The sequence below is a fragment of the Diadema antillarum genome, unplaced genomic scaffold (genome assembly GCF_040938485.1).
Source record: "Diadema antillarum isolate AM-2024a unplaced genomic scaffold, OU_Dant_1.0 seq00000324_RagTag, whole genome shotgun sequence".
Classification (NCBI taxonomy): domain Eukaryota; kingdom Metazoa; phylum Echinodermata; class Echinoidea; order Diadematoida; family Diadematidae; genus Diadema; species Diadema antillarum.
Window position 1 is genome coordinate 737,075 of NW_027271343.1, and position 19,945 is coordinate 757,019.

Sequence of the window (19,945 nt, forward strand, 5' to 3'; positions counted from 1 at the left end):
GGTAGTAGTAGTAGTAGTCGTAGTGGTAGGTGTAGTGGCAGTGATGATGCCAGAAATGTTACATTGTGTCATTCTAGGTTCATCGTGATGCATGCATGCCTATAGACTGACGGTCCTGGTTTTGTTCAAGACAGTTCCACCATGTCCAAGAGGTTCAGACCGTAGCTCATGCTGAGCGAACTTCACCATCAACATCACCGCACCTCACCACAACTGACTGGAGGTTATGCCTTATATGTCAAGAAGACAAGGTGGAGACACTGACCAAACCTGACCAATCAAAGAGGAAAGACATTGGTAGTGGGTACAGTTCACTCGCAGAGAACTTGATCAAATTCAGTGAACTTTGAGAGCTTCCAGAATCATTTCACTTGGAAAGACTCGATGACGATCATGGCATTGAAGCTGCGATGGTTGCACATGATGTACAATGTCACCAGACGTGCAGGCTCCAGTACAACAACACCAAACTACAGAGGGCGCAAAAGAGAGCACTCAAGAAAGAAGGGCAGAGCGATGAGGAACAATCTTTATGCAAACGCACCAGGGCACATTCACGTTCATCGAGTACAGAGACGGTCCCAGGACCTTGTTTGTCTGCTGTCTGCTCCTTTGATGCAGGCATTATTCTGCTCGTGTGCCTGGTCAATCGGGATTTAAGAGAACACCCTCTGTGTTTTCTGAACTGTGAAGTGGCCTTCACTGAATTTCCTGGCTACGTCTGGGTGTTTGGTAGTGAGTTTGGCCGTGTCCTTTATAACCGGTGGGCCAAACCCCAAAAACTCGCTTACTTAACGTGTGAGTTCCACTCTCTCTACAAACTAAGTAGACCATGCTTATTTTGAAGTTTTTATTGTAACAAACAACATTCCACTGGTCTACCTCAAAAAATTTGTTGTGAAAGCCTCCAAATCCAAGATGGCGTCCAAGATGGCCGCCATATTTACTGAATTTGTTATTTGAAAGATAGAATTCGATAGAAACATCAAATTTCAACAATTTTGATGTTATATGAAAGAGAATAAAATTTTCTACAAGTTGATACCACTTTTGTGGGTTATTGTGATAACTGGATTGAGATGTTAAGGAAAAACACTCATTTTTTATATTTTTCTGAAAAAAAGGAAAATCATGAAATTGCTTGATTCAGCATAAATCAGAGAAAGACTGAAGGATTACCTTGAAACTTTAAAAAAATTGTCTGACATATCATTAATATTTGGAGAAAATTAGGGGTCAGTAACATTTTTGGTTCAGGAGTTATAATGTCTCAAACTTGAAAACTCACTATGTAAAAATGGCCACTTCAGTTGCGACAAGACCTTTTTGGTCGTAGAAAAGTCTGCTCGCAACAAGACTACTACACGCACCACTGGCAAATTTGACTGGTGCCTGTAGCAGTGCCAGTGGTGCGTGTAGTAGTCTTGGCAAACGCAGACTTTTTTTGACAAACAAGAGTTTGTGCCTGCAAACTAACTTTTCATACCAAGTGGTAGCTCAGGTGACGCTGATCGCTATTATTTCAAAGTAGATTGTTCTGAAGCAGATGAGATGAAGCAAAAAAATATCTTTCAAATAGAGGTAGAAGCTTGAAACAACCTTGCTGTAGAAAGTGTAAAACAAAATTTGGATCAATCACTCAAAAAATTCAAGATTGCAGGCCATCAAAGCTGACATAGTGTAATGCGCCAAAGTAAATGTATTATATCGATTCTGATACAATTTTCTCAGTTCTGCTGTCTATTTATATGGTTTCTATATATTCTGAACATTGTAATGCTATTTCAAACCATCTTAGGCATGTTAGGTATTGTATTTGGTTCAGGAGTTATAATGTCTCAAACTTGAAATCCCATTTTACATAATATCATGTATTTACGTGCATCTGTTCCCAAAGACGTCACAGAGGGTCAAATCCAAGATCGTGCTTACTTTTCGAGTTCCAATCTCTGTATAAACAAGACCATACATAATATTAAACATACTAAGCAAGGTTCCGTAAGTACACCTCTGTAGATTTGTTGCAAAAACCTCCAAAGTACAGATGCGGTCCAATAGGGCCGCCGTTTTTATTGAACGTAACATGTCAAATGTAAAATTTGATAGAGACATTGGATTGCAACAAATTTGACGTCATATGAAGGAGAGTAAAACTTCCTAAAAGTCTACACCACTTTAGCTGTGTATTGTGATAAATGGGGGAGGGGGGAGGAAATCCATATTTTCTATTGTTTTGAAAAAGGAAGAAATGTAAAAATACATGATTTAGTATTAATCAAAGAAGAACTAAACAATTATTTTGAAACCTGCGATTGAGATTGAGATTTACTGAGACTGAGACATAATTCATATTTATGAAATTACAGGCAATATCATAAACTGTTGACAAGTTAACATCTATGAAAAATTATATTTATGCATTATAGATTTTGCATACAATGTGTTTACATGGTCACAATACTGTAATGGTCTAGTGACTCGCAAGTGCCTGCAAACTAACTTTTCATGCCAAGTGGTAGGTGACGCTTGTCGCTATTACTGTAGCATTTCATAGTAGATTGTTCTGAGGCAGATAAGATTGAACAGAAAGTATTTTCCAAAAAGAGATAATAGAAGCTTGAAATTTGGCACAAATTTTGCCAATGTGTCATATTTAGCGACAAAAATATTATCCACACAAAATTAATGATGGCGGTAATTAATCGAGGGCGTCGTTCAAGGCATTATTTACCATTAGTGCACGTAAAACAAAAACGCAGCTTTAGATAATTCCTCAAACTAGTTCTTAACTGTGAGTTAGGGATAGAACAACTAATGTCTAATTCAGTGCTAAATTAATGCTAAATATTGTTAGATATACTAAATCGATCTGATAAGAACTTGTTTTATACTAAGCTGTCAACAGTTATCATGGTTATGGTTTCTTGAAAAGAGATGGTGATATCTCCGTATGATTTATGCTTTATTATATTTTTTTACATGGTAGAATGTTTTGCGATACAACTAACCTGCACATATCAATAGAATGTGATATATCTCCCAATGGTAAACAATACCTTTAGTGTGTTGCGTCAAAGTTAAATCTCAACTTATAATTTGATATATCTTTTTCAACCTTCTTATATTGCTGTCTATTATGTTTCTATACATCCGAACGATATTGTACTAGTGTAAACCATATTAGGGGTCTTTTCTTTTTTCTTTTTTTTTGGGGGGGGGGGATGGAGCTCATTCCAGTGTTTGGGTAAGGCCCGATCTTTGATAAAAAAGAAATGCTTTTGTATCAAAGGTATACTTTTTTACTTGTATATTACTCTGCTGTTATAGAAACGTGAATGATGATGGTATGTGTAATAATGTCTGGTCCGTAGATGTCCTTGAAAGCCCTTCTGATCTGAGAACCCCCTCAAATCAAATTAGTTGAAATCTGATGTTTCTATCGAATTCTATCTTTCAAATAACAAATTCAGTAAATATGGCGGCGATCTTGGACGCCATCTTGGATTTGGAGGCTTTCGCAACAAATTTTTTTTAAGTAGACCAGTGGAATGTTGTTTGTTACAATAAAAACTTGAAAATAAGCATGGTCTACTTAGTTTGTAGAAAGAGTGGAACTCGACCTCTGTTTTTAGCTTTTGGCCCCCCGGTTATTAGGTGCACTGGTATCCACCTAGCATAGATGGGGCCAGCTCTGTCAGAGCATCGAAGTACATCATCAACGATCCCTGCCTGAGAGAACAACATACACTTACACCAACAGTTCTAGTTCTAGCACAGTTGCCCAGTAGCAAAACTGGGGGATGTTGTCTCTTCTCTTGCGACACCAGTCTTCAAATGCAGGAAGGCTGCCCCCCCCCCCCCCCCCCCCCCCCCCAAGGAAAAACGCAGTATCTAACATTTTTGGTTTTCACTTTTTTTGCATAAATACAGTTAGTGGGCAATCCTTGTTCATATGACATATTCAGATTTTTGAAAAAAAAAAATTTAGAAAGCTACTTTTCCGTAACTGCCAAACGCAGTATACACTTAACTTGCACTTTCTCCAAGGAAAAATGCAGTATCTACATGATGAATATTTCCCCAAGGAAAAACGCAGTATCTACAAAGCAAGTCTTAATTACCAGACACTGTTACTTATATAACTTATATATGTGAATACTTTGCCGGTTGTTCTGTAATTTGAACGTAAATTACTTTCTTTATAGATATACTTGCTCAATAATAAGACATACTGTTCAAAATATCTAACCGAAACAATACTGATTAGTAAATATTTTGATGAGATCGTGATCCTAATATAAAACACAGTGTATGATTAAGTCTAACCGAGTGCACATTAAAACAATACAGCAACTTGCAGCTAGCTGCACTGAGCATGCAGTCAGCACAGGGCCCGGCTAGTCAGCATACAGTGTGTAGACTCTACTTGGATTAAAACAAAATGTTGTCGCGGGGAAAATTACTCGTGAGCCCTAGCCCTCATCTGCAGATAATGAGTAAGTTATTCAGGGCCCTGTTTTATCAAAAGATGAATTTAACGTTAAGTCAAAATAATCTATGATCAACCTCTCAAATCAACTCTAAGTCCACTTAATCTATGATTAACTTCCAAGTCCACTTGAAGTCCGTCTTATCAAGACACCCAGAGTTGACATCAACTCCAACTTCCTAAAAAATCAACACATAAGTTTTCTCAATCGCTCCAAATCTATGATTAACTTAGCAGGTGATAAATATCAACTTTAAGTAGAAACAGTCTAGGTAGACTCAATTGTAAGGCAATTTACAGAAGAAAGATGACTGTCACACTTTCCTAGTCTAGCTGGGGTCTTGTCACAAATGTTTGTCTGTTAAATGCTAACCTTTCTTTAACATTTTGTTGCGTTTCTTTCATGTAATTATGGTCTTTTCCTTGCATGAAATTCACGATCGGCACGCATTGCTTACGCGACTGCTGCACGCAAACACCCTCGACATCAGTCGCAATCCCAGCCTGCGCGCCCGGCGCCTCGGCCCGCCGCCCGCCCGCCAATCAAGCTATCACCAGCAAGCAAGTACTAGTAACCGAGTACGGTACTGTAAACTGGAACCGCGTCTGTGTGTAATGCATATCTTGCCAAAGAACCCATGATGCGAGGAAACCAGTGATTTCTGACGTGCGTAGGCCTACTTAGAGGAAGGAGGTATACCTCCTTGCTTAGAGCTAGTTCGGCAATAGATACTAATTAAGAATTCAGTAGGCATATACAGAAAATAAAGAGTTTAATTCTATATAGCACCGAGTACGACAGTAACTTGAGATCCAGCTTAACGTTAGGCCTAACTGGTTATAGATAACGTTCAGCGAGTCGTTTGTACTTACCGTAACACGTAGTGGCGTAATTTACTGCTGAGAGCGTCTAAGTTGATCTAGAATTTCGACATGTTGATGATGTAGACTCGTGATCTATTCTTTACAAAGCCGATCTGCGCCGTAGAGGTAAAAACAAGCTAACAGTCACCACACTCTCACAAGTTTCCATAATCCTACACGTAAACACACAGGACTTGAAACAATGCATCGGTAGGCCGGTGAACGACCTTCACCTTGGACAGTCAGTTACTGTACGTTTTTAGATCCATTTCTATAGCCGGGTTCACACGTACACCAATTAGCGGGATACAAATCTCGAGATTTGCATCGCGATCGTCATCCCGAGTTTTTTGCACGTGTGGACAGAAAAAACCCGAAAATTAGCGGGATAAGCATCGCGATGCTAATCCGAAGAAATCTTGCGCTGATTCGCCAATTAGCGGGATAATTGGCCCCACGCTGGTACGTGTGAACGGTCGGGATTAGAATCTCGAGTTTTTACATCCCATCATGCAATGCGCACATCACAACAGCGAGGCCTCTGCGAAGAGGTCCTTCACCTCTTTGGAGCACAACAACAACAGCGCGCGAACCACACCACTGACGCGTAAAAGACAATGGACAAAGGTAAGTGCGCGCAGGCAGTGATAGAGAAGGGCGCTGTGTGACCCAGTTTGCAGGCTTTGCTGTTATCTCTATCGGCAATTAGCGGGATAATTCGGTACGTGTGGACGCTCGCCAAATTAGCGGGATACCGATCGCGATCGCTATCCCGCTAATTTGGTACGTGTGGACGCTCGTAAAAAAACTCGGGATGAGCATCGCGATCGTCATCCCGCTAATTTGTACGTGTGAACCCGGCTAATGAATACGTGAGTGTTTTAATAGCCGGGTTCACACGTACAAATTAGCGGGATGACGATCGCGATGCTCATCCCGAGTTTTTTGGCGAGCGTCCACACGTACCAAATTAGCGGGATGGCGATCGCGATCGGTATCCCGCTAATTTGGCGAGCGTCCACACGTACCGAATTATCCCGCTAATTGCCGATAGAGACAACAACAAAGCCTGCAAACTGGGTCACACAGCGCCCTTCTCTATCACTGCTTGCGCGCACTTACCTTTGTCTATTGTCTTTTACGCGTCAGTGGTGTGGTTCGCGCGCTGTTGTTGTTGTGCTCCAAAGAGGTGAAGGACCTCTTCGCAGAGGCCTCGCTGTTGTGATGTGCGCATTGCATGATGGGATGTAAAAACTCGAGATTGTAATCCCGACCGTTCACACGTACCAGCGCGCGGCCAATTATCCCGCTAATTGACGAACCAGCGCAAGATTTCTTGGGATTAGCATCGCGATGCTTATCCCGCTAATTTTCGGGTTTTTTCTGTCCACACGTGCAAAAAACTCGGGATGACGATCGCGATGCAAATCTCGAGATTTGTATCCCGCTAATTGGTGTACGTGTGAACCCGGCTATTAATCCTACGTATGTGCGGAATCTTTACGGTACGCGCGTACGCAGATTTTCGTTGAGCTCGGGATGTGCTAGATCTATCGACCTACTTTTTTCAATACAACGCAAAACGGCTTATTTTGCGGTTTTGTTGCAAACTTAATGCTTCTAATTCAGCGGCTGTATAGCGCTAATAATACTGCGTCGCACTAGCAGACTACGAATCCGTGGCCATGGCAAACAATCATGTTTTTGTTGTTTGTTTTGCTTAATGTATTGTTTTGTTTTTAAGCAGACAGTACCGGAAACCAGCCTCGTCCCGTGTTTTTAGTTTTGACTAAATCAATAATTAAGTCATGGTGATGAGCTATAACTATAATCGACTATTAAGTCTCTTCGTTAAACGGAAACTTGCAGTTGATTTAAAGTTATAGCAGACTTCAAGTTGGATAAAGTTAGCGTTGATTTCACAATCAACGCTAACTTTATCTTGATAAAACAGGGCCCAGAATTATTTCAATATTGAAAGAACAAAGCTGATCATTTGTCACACGAAGCGAGGTAAACACAAATGCATGTTTGTCACACGAAGCGAGGTAAACACAAATGCATAGGCCTACACTTGTGCTTACCTCTCTTCAGGTGATAAATGATCAGCTTTATTCTTTCATATTCTACCTCGATGATGAACATCTTCCGTACTATTTCAATATTAACTTGTGAAGTAACTTTGTTAGGCCTAGACCCTAGTCAAAATTCCTCAGGCTCCGAATCCGAAAGTTTCGGCGAAAAGCAATAGATCTATTTGTGTTGTATCGGATAAACGTCAGGTTCGGTAACATGTTAGACCCTATGCTATAGGGTTCTATTTAGATCTAGAACCCTAAGTCTAAGTCTAAGACTTGTCTAGACAGTAACGTTTGAGTCTTGCGTCTCTTTTCTAACGTGAGACTTAACGTTAATCAGAACTTTCAGGGTCCGTATTCCGAAATTCTAAAGAAAGATCTAGTGTAGGACTAGAACCCAGGCCTACTACTAGGGCAGGCCTGTTTATAAAACTAAGTAAGAAGTCTAAAACTAAAACTTAACCACTTACAATCCTAAGTCTAGTGAAGTGTCAATGTTCAATTATCTACTCCATACCATACTGTCTTAAAATTAAATAGCTGACAATAGATTATGTGAAAAATAGGTAAATGGACAAAATAGAGACAGTTAAGAATAAGTTGTATTTTAATTCTTATCTAGACAGTATCTACAACTTTAGACCCTAGTGAGACTGAAATGCATGCATGATCCCATGCTGCATGCTACAACTTACGAGTTAAAAAAGTTACATTACAAATTTACATGACATAAAAAACTTAGGTTCAATCCAGAAGGAATAGGCCTAGAGAGCGGATGTCACTTCGATCTAGACCGGTTCTAGATGTATTTTTTGTTTCTAATTAAAGAGTCCTGTCTCGTGTAGGGCTTAGACTAAACCTTCTAGGCTATTTTTTTTTTTCTGTGAGTATCGTGCATGTATAGCCTGAGGCTGGACATAGACTCGTGTAGCCTGCTACGTAGCTAGCCTAGAATAAACGATATAAAAACTAGTCTAGATCGATCTAGGTCCAGACATCCGATTTAGATTTATTTTGGTCTAGACAGACTCTAGCCTAGACTGTACAGATCTAGATCTAGTATTCTAGATGCTAGTTAGCGGCTAGGCCATGTAGCATCACATTACAGCCATGGCAAGCTTCATATTAAACACGTAACGTTACAGCAAGATCGGTCTGGGAATGTAACCAAAACGTTCTAAGAACGATCTGTTATTTGTTAATGTTATAAAAGCCTGCTCTGTAATCAGGGCATAAATCTGGGGATGGAGGATGCATCCCCCAGGGCCAGAGGTTGAGGATGGTGCATCATGAATACTTGTACAATGATGTATACTGATAATTTTCCAGGAAAATTGGTAGCTAGATAGACTACAATTCCACAATGAAGGAATTTTTCAAAAGAGTATATTTTCCAGGGGCTTTGGCAAAAACAGAGACTCCAACCCAAAGCACCTTATGATCTGGAGATTCTCCCGCCTGAAACCCCTAACAAACGGGAGACTCCAAGTTGATGTGTGCGAAGCGCGAAGTTCCTAGGGTTCTTGATGCTCTCTGGTGCTATTAAAGGCTTTTTTCAACATACAAACGCAATAAGTAAGAATTCCTTTCCAACGGGAGACACGTACAGAGCCAATGCGGGAGAAATTAAATCTCAAGCGGGAGAACGGGAGATTTTGCAAAAATTGGTTTTCGGCGGGAGATCTCCCGTCGAAAACGGGAGAGCTGGAGTCTCTGCAAAAATATAAAATGGTGAATATCTCGGTTGTTGAGAAATGGAGCTGGATGTAGATACTGCGTTTTTCCTTGGGGGGGGGGCGGCAGAAGGTCCTCTGCGTCCCTGGTTTCTCGCAGACAGTAGTGGTTGTAGGCATAGTGTTGCAGGATGTACAGTGCTGCTGCAGTCACTTGATGTGCTCTTCTTGTGCGCAAGACATGAAATGCTCGCAGGAATGAGTCTGCTGTCCCTTCTGTCGCGATCGCAATCTCAGTTTGCACAAGTGCTTGCACCCAATCACTCCCTTGCAGTCAGTCGCCCAGTGTTTTCAGTGCCGCCATCTCTATGTGGAGACCACCAAACATCACCACTATGTGGTCTTCACCATAACTCTCTTGCCACTTCCACTGTATCTGCTTGGCCAAAGCAAACAATAGCTGATCAAAGGTGACCACTGGTATCTGTCCAGGATTCTGGTGTTCTACAGCATTATTCACAACATCTATCCACAGTGTGTGCACTTTCCAGGAAGAGTGGAAGCAGCGACATGGGGCAGATGACTCGAGCATCAGGTGGCTGTTGACCGGCATGAAATGCAGCCCAAGATGAGAGAGAGAGATGCTCAGGCCAACGTGTGACAGTCTGTCGACCAATTCCTTCTTGCATGCAACATCATCCCTATCTGTATGTTGGAAGTGGAGTCTCCTGTGCAACACTGTGCTTGACACAGGCGGATGATGTGGTGCCACGTGTTCACCTGTGTTTGATGCTGTTGAACTTCAGTACCTGGGCTGCGGTAAGTGCTGCAGGGTTATTGTCTGCAGTCTGGTCCTTGATACTGGGTCCTTCTAGGATCATGCTGACAAGGGCAAGCAGCAACGGTGGCACAGATTCTTCTTGACATCCTTCAGGGAATCCTGTGAAGGGCTTGGCTTCTCAAAACATGTGATGGCGAACAATGTGTGCAGCATGGGCAAGATGGACTGCATCACTATCACTGTCCAGCTCGCAGGCTTTGTCAAGAGCAGCACCGAGATCTTCTTCAAATGCCATCAGGATGTCTCTCCCCTTGGTGTACGCCCGCATGTCAGGAAACTGAGATAGCAGTCTCTGTTTCAGTCGTGTGGAGTGAACTCTCGTGTCGAGCTGCACTCCAACCATCGCAGCTTCAATGCCATGACCATCATTGAGTCTTTCCTAGTGAAATGATCCTGGAAGCTCTCAAAGTTCACTGAATTTGATCAAGTTCTCTGCGAGTGAACTGTACCCACTACCAATATCTTTAACCTCTTTGATTGGTCAGGTTTGGTCAGGATGTCTCCATCTTGTCTTCTTGACATATGAGGCATAACCTTCAGTCAGTTGTGGTGAGGTGCGGTGATGTTGATGGTGAAGTTCGCTCAGCATGAGCTAATCTGAACCTCTTAGACAAAAACAAAAACCAGCACTGTCAGTCTACAGGCATGCATACATCACAATGTAACATTTCTGTTATCATCACTGCCAATACAGCTACCACTACAACTTCTACCACCACCACCACCAAAATCAAGTCATTAGATCCTAAGATAACGACAAATGTCAATCGAGTAGCAGCCATTTTGAAATCCAATATGGCGGCCCATTGGTGAAAATATGCAATGGAGATTGTTACCGTTGGATTCCTTGCCCCCCAAAACATACATTTAGACACAAAAATCGAGTCAATAGCAGCATTAGACCCAGAGATAATTGCAAATGAAAATTTTAAATGGCGGCCGTTTTTAAATCCAATATGGCGGCCCATTGGTGAAAATACGTAATGCACCTTGTCACCATTAGATTCCTTGTCCCCCAAAACATTCATTTAGACACTAGAATCAGGTCAGTAGCACCATTAGACCCAGAGATAATCGCAAATGTAGATTTCAAATGGCGGCCCTTTTGAAATCCAATATGCGGACATAAAGACAGAACTCCAAGTGGCCCAATATCTGAAAATGTTTGCAATATGCTAATGTACATTTGTGCCAAATTTGGTGCTTGTATCACAAAATGCACAAAAACTTTGCTTAGCTGCCCCACAAATACTTTGTAAATAACAGGGGTCTAATTCTCAAATGCTCCACCCGACCTTTCGTATTAGGGCATATAATCTACGAAAGGTCGTGCCCGACCCGAACGCGATCACCCGATGAAACGAAGTAAGCCGTGAGAGCTTAGTGTCTTAGCCCAGATGCATTCTCTCGGCATCAAAGATATATATCATGTTTCGAAGGCAAGTGCTGACGATTATCTGTATCAGTCGATGATGTCTCCAACACATCCCATGAGAATTATAAACCACTTCGAAGTACCTTAAAGGCACTCCGTCTCGGTTGCCAGGTAAATGAATCTCCTCAGCGGATCTGCACTACTTTCTAAATGAACAGATTTCAAAAGAAATTTCTATGTATACTTGCAATCTTACACTGCAAGTTGCCAACCATTCGCAAGCCGAGCTGAATTGAAATTCTACATTTAATGCACGTTATATTAAATGAGATTTTTCGCTAAAAAAATTGAGATAAAATTTTCGCTCTTGAAGGAGTGATAACAGAAAAGAGTGAGTTTAGAGTGAATTTTGAGAGAAAATGTTCATTTCTTTCATTTTGGAGTGACCTCAGGAATCACTCCAAAATCTTAAAGTGATCCCTGAGGTTACTCTAAAATGAGTGAAAATAAACATTTTCACTCAAAATTCACTCCAATTTTACTCTAAACTCACTATTTTCTGTTATTCACTCCTCCAAGAATGAACATTTTCACTCGATTTTTTTAGAGAGTTCATAGGATGTCTGATAACGCAATGTTGACGCTTATTGCATTCGGATCTTTTTAGTCGAATCCTGCTGGCTGAAACACGCAAACCTTAATTCGACACCGAGCATGCGTTCACGCAGAATGTATGATTTTTTTTTTAAATCAAATAAGTATATCTTTGTGATTGGTGCCTTGTTTAGATGGTAATAAGACCTTGACAGTTGCCGCATCAAAGCTGTGGAATACCGTAATATCCCCTTGAACACTAGACTATCTGTATCCTCAAACTCACTTAAGAAACTCTGAAAATATATTTGCAGAATTTGAATCCACTCTCCCGCCTTGAAAACACACACACACATACACACACATATATATATATATATATATATATATATATATATATATATATATATATATTATATATAAATGTATAATTGAACATATATATATATGTATATATATATATATATATATATATATATATATATATATATATAATTATATATATATATGTATGTATAATTGAACACTTGAACGATGAAAACTTTGTTTCGTATGTAAGATTAAAGCTTGCTTACAAAATATGTTTTCATTTTTCATTCTGAACCTCACGGGAAAAACTTGAAATTATTGAAAATCATTGTCTTCTTTTATATTGTTCAGTTGGTATATCATGCAAAATATTGTCATGCAGGCGATAATAGAAACATGAGGTCAAAAATCTAAGAGATAATGTGTGTGTATGCGTGTGTGCGAATGCGTGCATGTATGCGCCTGTGTGCGGTGTTTGTGTGTGTGTGTGTGTGTGTGTGTGTGTGTGTATTTAAACACGATCATCTTTCAGCTTTCGATTAACTTAATGGCCAGGATGTTGGAGAACTTGTTCAAGGTCTTTGCAACAGTATGAAGTATATATATGTATCAATTTTAATAAGTACGGCCTTACCTAATTATCATTATCAAAAAAAAGAATGACTGCAGCAAAATCTGAATTTACCTTGTGTATACTATCACATTGAGCCACAGCAAAACATCGGGCTGTGTATGGTGTGACCCTGAGATTCAGTGAGCATGATTCTCTTTGCATTCTGGGAAGGACAAGGAGCGCATCCTTACGAGGAAATAATGATAAGACGGTGAAACTGATTTATCGCATGCATTAAATTTGGCGTGGGATAATCAGGGCGCTTACCATTGTATTCCCACATTGAGAGGTAGAAGGAGGAAGAGAAACAGAAAGAGGGAGAGAGAGGTTGAAGGAAAGTGGTACAGAAGGAGAGAGGAGGGTGGGTACGAGGAGAGAGAGAGGGAGGGAGAGGGGAAGAAAATGGTATAAATAAATTCAAAGGGGTAGAAGTAGGTGGAGAGGAAAAAGGAATGGGACAGGCAAGAAGCAGATTCAGGGGAACAGGACAGATAAGAAACGAAGAGTGAATGAGTACAGACCAAGCTAAAAAGAAAAAAAAAATCAGTCTAAACGTGGAAATATTCTCTTGGCCGCTGAAGTGTCTCTCGTCGCAACATGCAAGCTCATTAGGAAATGTTTACATAAAATCGTAGGCAAGCCACTTTGTAATTCAATCTACCTAAGCAACGGATATTCTTTCCTGGCCATTTCAGGAGGAACACTGTAGGTTGTCTTCTAACACAATGTTAAGTCTGAACAACAACATGAATACTCTTTTGCGCATGCATATAAGCTGACAAGCAAAAGAGGAGTCAGAATGGGTTCATACTGCCTATGAAAGTAAAATGAAATGATTGTGATTTAACATTTCCAATCGTAGATATGTATAAGCATTCGCTAAACCCTCATTTCATACGTACTTAAAAGTAACGACCCAATATGGTGATGGAAAAATTCACATAACAATAAAATTGCAATTTCCAAGAGTTTTCCGGAATAATGAAAGTAAATGTTACACCGACTCCAAAACAACAACCCGTGATTTTGGCAATATGAAAATGAAGAGAATCGGTATTGTTTTTGAAATAACATTGGTTCCGTGAATCATTAAATTGTGTTATGAGTGCTTTTGTTATCATCCATGATATATTCATATCAGTTACAGATCAATGGTGAAAAAAAAATGTCTAATGTCCTCCAGTTTCACGTATTAGAATGTATAAATTCGATCATCCTTTCTCAAACAGATTTGATAATCAAGACATCAAATATAATTGAAAGTTTTTGTCAGCAGTCGACATGTCGTGTACACCCTTGTATTGATATAATGTTCGACGCTTAATTCTGGTTTGTATATTTACCGATAATTAGACGGACTTGCCGGAATTGATAAGAAAAACGGGTATGAAGAGATTCTTTAGTCATGCTTAAGTAAAACAAAGGAACAGACACACACACACACACACACACATCATATGAATGTATGTATTTCAAAACAGTCCATTCTACTCGAGGTACATTTTGTGAAAGAATACAGAGAACTTCGATCCTCTTCTGCTTCCTCGTATGCTCATCCCACAGCACTCTGTCAATCTCTCTTATGTTCTGAAGATCTATCAATCCCCCGTTGACGAATTCCAAAGATAAAAACTTACATATACATGTAGTTATTATCAGTTAGCTATGGGCTTAAGGAGATATTGTCATCTCTGCATTACAGCGAGTTGACAGTATGATTAGAGAGGTGTGTATGACCATTATCATAAGCATTAGATATGCCGTTCGTGCATTCATTATGACCACGGTGTCAATCTAACAGGAGTCATCCCTACAGGTACCCAACTTTGTCTTTTAAGGCTTTGTTTTAGATTATCAACATGACAATGTGTGACGGAAACAGGTTGACATTCATTCAAACTATAAAAAAAAAAAAATCTAAAAAATACATACATGTGGATGGTGACAGTAAGAGAATATTTACACTCATGCAGTGGAATAATAGACTCTGATTCTTGATTCTTATCTTTACCTTGCCTATTATTAAAGTTGTGAGTCACACTAATCAACAGGCCGATCTATCATCAAGTCATTAAAAAGACATAGTATCTCCGTCATTCACGCATCACGCCGTTTCATAGATTTGTAGCTTTCCCAAATTGATATAATTACGTGGACAAGGGACACCAACAGAAATAGCAGCTCAAAGGGTTTTTGCTCTTTACAGGAGCAGCCTAAAAGGAGATTTAACTCTTTAAAAGAGTAACCTTAAAGGCGATTTTACTTTTTTAGGAGCAACCTGAAAGGGGATTTTGATTATTTCAAGGAGTAACACAGAAGGGTCTTTCACAGTTGGGGGGGGGGGGGGCGTGATCGGCGATGTGAGGGAGAGATTGTGCATTTTCAGACTTGATATTCAAATTCTGCATTATGAAAGTCAAAGATCTGGTGCACACATTTTGATGAAAATATTATTGTCAATCTCAAACGTTCACAAAGTCTATGGAAAGTGACCGAGCGGGAGCTTTTGCATTCTTATGATTGCAATTCAATGATCTGGTGCCTACTATCGGTGGAATAATTGGAAAAGTTCATATCAAAAAAAGCTCGAGATTGTTCCTCATCTTGGTAATTCGGTCTACCTGAGAGCGGACCAATTATAAATTATTTTTGCCCCCAGCATTTTCGTTTTGGAGGGGCGGGACAAATGCCCCTCCGACCCCGTAGGAACAACAGGGTCACCCGCGGACGAGGCCGACACCCACGAGTCATACAGCCCAAGAGTCATACAGCCCATAAGTTCGACACTATGCAAATAAAGCCCATTAGTTCGCCACCAGGCAAACAAAGCCCATGTGTTCAACAGGATGAACTGCGCCTTTACATTACATGATATATATATATATATACTAGGTGTTTCAAAAAACATTTCCCACTTTTGATCATAAATATTTCAAAAACTATTCATTCGATAAAACTGTCGTTGATATGAGTAATAGCTAGATAGTGTACAATTTGGTTGAAGGTAATTTGCACGTGAAAGCATAAATCAGTTCCATTAAAAACTAAGATTGATTTTGAAGCAAGGTTTCAGATTTTGGTCAAATTTTAACCCTCTGTACATAAATTGAACTTCGCACAGGAACCAATGATGTGTATGTGAGTGTGTGCTGACAATGGCCCTGAACAATGGACATGCCTGAACCACCTGTTGTTTAGGCGTCAGTCTGGCGCTCCTTGGCACATGAATGCTTAATCAATAATTCATGTGGATTGCCCTGGGCACTGCTAGTCTGAATTCATGCACGGTAAAGTGCTTGCAAACGACACATTTCATTCCAGCTGGCAATTATCTTCAAATTTTGCTTCTGACATATCACTAAATTTGGGATATAAATAAGCATGAATGATCTAAAGTTCCTCATTTTAATACAACTGTCTACTAATTAGATATTCTGACAAATTTTTCGCTTTTTCGATAAAAACAGATCATTTTTGGTAAAGAGTTCAGCAGCATTTATCATTGGGGCGATTTGTTTCAGAGTAGATTTATTTAAGGCTCCATATACACAAGTGTATTATACTCTAATTGATTTTCTTTACTTCCTGTCACCACGTTTACGATAGAACAGAAGGTATTCATTGTAATTTTGTTTTTCAGAAGTAGGAAGAGCACTGACGCGACTCAACGACAGTATCGACAGGCGTTTGACTTTACACAGATACTGCCAGAGGCTGAATAAAGACTAGCTATGATAGTGGAATTTCTCATGAATGAATAAGGAGCATTCAAACCCTGGCCATTGTTCAGGACCATTGTCAGGGTGTTAACCACACACTCCCATACACACCCATTGACCCCTGTGCAAAGTGAAATTTTGTACAGAGGGTTGAAAATAGAGCAAAGTCTGGAAGCTAACTGTGAAATTAATCATGGATTTCATGAAAGTTATTTACGCTTTCATATTTAAACCACCTTCAACCAAATTGTACACTATTCAGCTATCACTCATATCAATGACAGTGTTATTTGATATATAGTTTTTGAATTATTAAGTATCAAAAGTGGAAAAAATTTTTTGAAACACCTAGTATATATATATATATATATATATATATATATATATATATATATATAATCGGACTTGAGTGCGCACCTCCGGGCAAATACGGGCGAGATACGTACTGGGTACTGTTACGAGCGGGCCAAGAGCGGGGAGCTCCGGGTAGCAAAGATTTTTCCCGCAAGTCAAACTGCAAGGCTGCCCAAGACACGGTGCAACAAGACCTTGAGCATGCTCAAAACTTTTTCCGGGTGTGTCGCGGGGGTTTGCTCGCGGCGTATCCGGGCAGCGATTTTTTTTTTCCGTAACCCTAACGCGTCGAAATTGCCAATAGTGTCACTTGAGCAAAGACTATCAGTGTACAAGTTGGTTTTTGTACGCATGTGCGTGGACTTGCAGTTAGGCGTTGAGTTCGTACTGTTACACAGTATACAGAGTACCATTGGCATGGTCGTCTGCTTACGATTGAGTTCGTACTGTTACACAGTATACAGAGTACCATTGGCATGGTCGTCTGCTAACCACAGAATCAGATTACAATGTGAGAATGGGACGCCGTCCTTCAAGCAGAAACATAACAACGGGTTTGTGTGTATGGGTATGTGTATGCGCGTGTGTGAGTGTTTGTGTGTGTGTGTGTGTGTGTGTGTGTGTGTGTGTGTGTGTGTGTTTCCACTTCACATGATCTTGTCATCGCCATCGCGTTCGGCTTTGCCTTTGGTGGTATTTCTGTAGTTTTGTTCGCCGTCTGCTGACACTTTTCCTGTGTCTCACGAGACTTGCGTTACTAGGATGCATGCAAACTCGACGTCGTCATCAATATCTTGCAAAAAGTAAATTGGAAATCTAATTGAAGCTTGGAATAAATCATAATCAAAGTATTATGTATACGTTTCACAGCGACACGTAGCGGTATATAGGTTAGTGAAGCAACCTTCTTTGTCAAATTTGTAATCTGCTATTTACATGTAGATTAACATCTGTATATCTTTTCATTTTACTCATGTTTGTATTCCCATATACACTATAATCTTGTATATATTTTGTGTCATGTGTAATCTTTGAGTATTGTATTCACTGGTTTGTTATATTCTTTGTTTGCTACTGTCATACCCCGAGAGGAGGACGAAAGAGTCAACAGAATTCACAAAATTCACAAATATTTAGGTCTACAGCGATTGCTATTGTTAACATTGATCATGTTTGTTAAGCCCCACAAAATCAGATTCGAAGAGGGCATTTGGTCTTGGGTAACATGGATGAACTCCTGGGTTAATTTGGGTTTATCCTCCAACTTCACAATGATTCACAAAGGCGTAGTATAGGCTCCTTTTTAGTTCAGGTTCATATATATCAACGTATATGATTACATTCTCATGCAATAACATCCATGATGAAGATGGGGGAGGGAAGAGAAACTGCGGGAGGGGGGGGGGGGAAGCTAGTAATCATCGATTTTGATCGATGAAATCTCTCTATAAATATTTTAATTTAATCAGCTTTAAAAAGGCATTTTGGATCGGCATTTAAAAATCAAAAGATGTGATATTTCCATCAAAATCAATTCATTTTCCTAGTCCATACATGTGCAAATTGCTTTAGTATCACGGTTTGAATTGCTCTATCAATAATTTTTTGATGTTCACTTTATCATTGCCAACCCTATAGTCCTTGTCATCACTTACCATCGTCACCTCTACCATCACGACCATCATTGAAGGAAACCAAAACCCAAAAAGAAATGTGAATTGAGTGAAAGCAGCAACATTAGTAGAACACATCAGTGAAAGTTTAAGGAAAATCGGGCAATCGATGCAAAAGTTATGAATTTTTTTAAGTTCGGATGTTGGAACCACTGATGCATGACATCACATTGTGTGGGCAACAACATAAAGAAAACCAAAGAAAACAAATATGTTTTCACTTTTATTGAGTAATGGAAGAGCATTTGATTAACCATTTTCAGAAAGTATAGGGGGAATGATTACTACCCTTAACATAAATCAGTGATCTCTAGTAGTCTCTTTATTCAGTGATTACAACACAAAAATATATATAAACGAAAAACTTTGCATCGATTGTCCGATTTTTCCTCAACTTTCGCTGATGTATAATGCTAATGTTGCTGTGTTCACTCAATCCATATTAGTCTTGGGGTTTTGGTTTCCTTTAATATCGACCAATCATCACTACCATCATTGCTTTTATTGGATTACCATGCACGACCATAAACATCATTACTATCATTTATTTTCACAACTGGATATCATCTTATCACCACGATTATCACTCGTATTACCATCGTATACATATCACCACAAGCAATATATCTTCCACCACTATCAATACTTTTATCCATGTCATCAATCCATCAACAACAACTTCACGAAATCTCTTTCAAAGTTTTCAGCATCATCATCATCATTATCATCAGTCTAAATAAGCATTGCGACTGGCAATATATTCATACTTGATCCCTCCCTTCAATGCGCACATGGCCTAGCACCCGTAATTGAAATGAAGAGAAACGATTGAATATCAAAACACTGATTTGTTGGATTGTTTGTTTGTTTGTTTGTAAGAACACTAGCCGCATTCACAGGCGTACAAAATAGCTGGTTACCGAGCGCGCTCCAAAACTCGAGAGTTCTTGTCATACTCGCAACTTCTTATAAACTTCATGATCGATATATTATAGAAACAAACACCAGGCTTTAACTGGTATCAGATTCCCAGGTGGGTTCATGACTTTAGATGTGTATAAACCATTTGTTGTCGACTGACACCCAAAAAGGGAAGCCTTGCGTGATTTGTTGTCTCGAAGTCGTGCAGTATCGTACACATAGAGCTGTGATAGAAGTTTACCAGTACATATGGAATTTATCAATATCAGCATAGCCATATGTTTACTATGTGAGAGAGAGAGAGAAAAAAAAATCAAACCCACAGCTCCGATTCTCAAGTAAAACACATGTGCTTTGTAGAAGAGATTTGAAACGATCGTTTTATAATGTGTTATTTGGCACAAAATAATTTCACTTATTTTTAATAATATTAATCGATAAC